Here is a 3,163-nt window from a genome sequence, read left to right as displayed (position 1 = left end):
CTCTGAGAGCAGAGCCCCCCATGAATGACCTTGGTGAGACCATTTCTGGGTTGGGGGGAATCCAGACTCTGTCAGATGGGCAGAGGTCAGGGGACCTGCGCCAGCCAGACTCTTGTGTGGCCCTTCAGGACAGTGTGTCCCTTGAGGGGGGTAAGTGTGCCCCCCTGGAAGTCCTGGTGTGCCAGGCAATGGTTCAACCGCAGGGTGGTGACTCTGGGTTGAATGATCAGGTTCAGGGGGTAAACTCTGACCTGATGGGGGGTAAGTGTGCTCCCAAGGAAGTCCTGGTGTGCCAGGCAGTGGTTCAACCGCAGGGTGGTGACCCTAGGTTGGATGACCAGGTTCAGAGGGTAAACTCTGACCTGGTAGGGGGTAGGTATGCCCCCCAGGAAGTCCTGGTTTGCCAGGCAGTTATCCAGTCGGTGGGTACAGACCCTGGATTGGGAGGCCAGGTTAAGGGTGTCCCCCCTGACCTGGAGGAAGGGGCTACTGCTAACAGTGCCCCTACCATGTTGTCTTCTGGGGGGGCCACTCCTAGTTGGGTGGTTCAGGACCCCAGAAGAGAGGGCAGGGGGAGGGAAGCCTCACCCCTGGCCCTGGTCCAACCTGAAGGTACAGACCCCAGGTTGGAGGATCAGTTGCAGGTTAACATCCCTGCACTGATGGAAGAATTGTGCAGGACTGCTTCTACAAGCACCCTGACAGTTTTTGACTCTGGGGGTGCCGCTTCTGCAGGGAGGGTACAGAGCCCCAGAGGGGAGGACCAGGGTCAGGTTGCCATCCCTGACCTGGTGGAAGAGAGAGTGGTCAAAGAGTGCCAGGCACCTGGGGCTACCGCCCCCCACTCCCCACAGTCACAGTGGTTAGAGAGGCCTGAGGTCGGGCTCTCATCCCTGACAGTTGTCTGGGGCCACTGTGGCTTGCTGTCCTGGTGGACAGAGTTGCCCCTGGGGGGGGGAGGACGAGAGTCACACCCCGGGGGTGGAGTGGGCCACACCACTGTGTTGGCCCTGGTGGTACTATCTGCCCATTGCAATACATCTGTGAGCAAAGTAAAGTTAGGTGTTACACAGATGGTGTCTGTAGATGTGGAGGAGGGTTCCCCCTGGGTTAGCTTAGTGGGCCCTGAGAGTATGGACAGAGGGATCCAACTGGAGTCAGGAAGGCGTAGAACTGGAACATGCCCCTGCTGTTGTGGGCCTGGGTCCCTGTTCTATCGCCCCAATCAGGGAAGTACATCAAGGTATTGATTGTTCTCCCCTGGCTTTAGGCTGGTAGGGGGTCGTGTTGGACTTTTGCTTATGCAGGGTCATCCCCAGTCTTTTTTGCCTCCTGCCTCCTATTTTTTTCGGACCTGTTGCTGTTGGCTTTTCAACTCTGAGCACTTTACCACTGCTAACCAGTGCTAAAGTGCATATGCTCTCCTGTTTAAATTGTATGTAAGTGGTTTATCCATGATTGGCATATTTGATTTACTAGTAAGTCCCTAGTAAGGTGCACTAGAGGTGCCAGGGCCTGTAAATCAAATGCTACTAGTGGGCCTGCAGCACTGGTTGTGCCACCCACATAAGTAGCTCTGTAATCATGTCTCAGACCTGCCACTGCAGTGTCTGTATGTGTATTTTTACACTGTAAATTCGACTTGGCAAGTGTACCCACTTGCCAGGCCTAAACCTTCCCTTTCCTTACATGTAAGGCACCCCTAAGGTAGGCCCTAGGTAGCCCCAAGGGCAGGGTGCAGTGTATGGATGAGGTAGGACATATAGTAATGTGGTTTATATGTCCTGACAGTGAAATACTGCCAATTTCGTTTTCACTGTTGCAAGGTCTGTCTCTCTCTCATAGGATAATATGGGGGCTACCTTTAAATATGATTAAAGTGTAGATTCCCCTAGAGAGTAGATGGACATGTGGAGTTTGGGATCCCTGAACTCACAATTTAAAAATACATCTTTTAGTAAAGTTGATTTTAAGATTGTGCGTTTGGAAATGCCACTTTTAGAAAGTGAGCATTTTCTTGCTTAAACCATTCTGTGACTCTGCCTTGTTTGTGGATTCCCTGTCTGGGTCAGTTTGACAGTTGGGTTGTTTTTCACCTCACACCAGACAGTGACACAAAGGGAGCTGGGGTGTAATCTGCATTTCCTGATTAGCCATCTCTGCTAGGAGGGAGGGGTGGAGTGGTCACTCTCATCTGAAAGGACTGTGCCTGCCTCTGACAATGCTGTCTCCAACCCCCTGGTGTGTGTCTGAGGCCTTGCCTGGGCAAGGCAGGATTTCACAAGAAGGTGTGAGTCCCCTTTGAAGAAAGGTGACTTCAAAGACTAAAATGGGTATAAGAAGGGCACCCAAACTTACAAACTTTAGAAACACTTCTGGAACCAAGAGGAACCTCTGCCTGGAGAAGAGCTGATAGCTGAGGAAAACGTGCTGCCCTGCCTGTGACTGTGCTTTGTGGAGCTTTCCTGCAGTGCTGCTTCTGCCAGAGTGAGAGGGCAAAGACTGGACTTTGTGTGCCTTCCATCTTGAAGAAGAAATCTCCAAGGGCTTGATGTAGAGCTTGCCTCCTGTTGTTGAAGTCTCAGGGATAGCAAAGACTTCTTCCTGCCAGCACCTGGAGTCTCTGGAGAGACCCCTACTCTGCTCTGTGGTGCCCTTCCAGTTCCTGGGACCCTGAAAGGAGAGGCTGGCAGCCTAAGGACAAAAATACACGCACCGAGCGCCGTGCGGAGAAAAGATCGACGCGAATCCGATCGCGGCTGAGAAAACGACGCGACGCCGGTTCCGCAGCTGAGAAATGACGCCGCAGGAAACGCGACCGAAAAACCGACGCTCGGAGCAGGAGAAACGACGCGCAGCATCGCTGACGGAGGCTGAGAGATCGCACCCTGCGCCGCGGGACTTTCGGATCGTCGTGTGGCTGGCTTTTTCAACACGCACCGCCGTGCCGAGTTGTTTTCGACGCACACAGCCGTGCAGGGTTACTTTCGACGCACACCGCCCGGGCGGGGTTATTTTTGACGCAAACCAGGTACATTTACACGCTAGCAGCGCTAGTGTGTTGTTACAACTACCTAAAGACTCTTTTTATTTTAAACCTTTAAAAAAATCATAACTTGACTTGTGTATGTTGGATTTTTGTTGTTTTGGTCTTGTTTTGTCT

The sequence above is a fragment of the Pleurodeles waltl genome, chromosome 1_1 (genome assembly GCF_031143425.1).
Source record: "Pleurodeles waltl isolate 20211129_DDA chromosome 1_1, aPleWal1.hap1.20221129, whole genome shotgun sequence".
Classification (NCBI taxonomy): Eukaryota; Metazoa; Chordata; class Amphibia; order Caudata; family Salamandridae; genus Pleurodeles; species Pleurodeles waltl.
The sequence above is the reverse complement of the archived record's forward strand: the minus strand, read 5'-3'. Positions refer to the sequence as shown.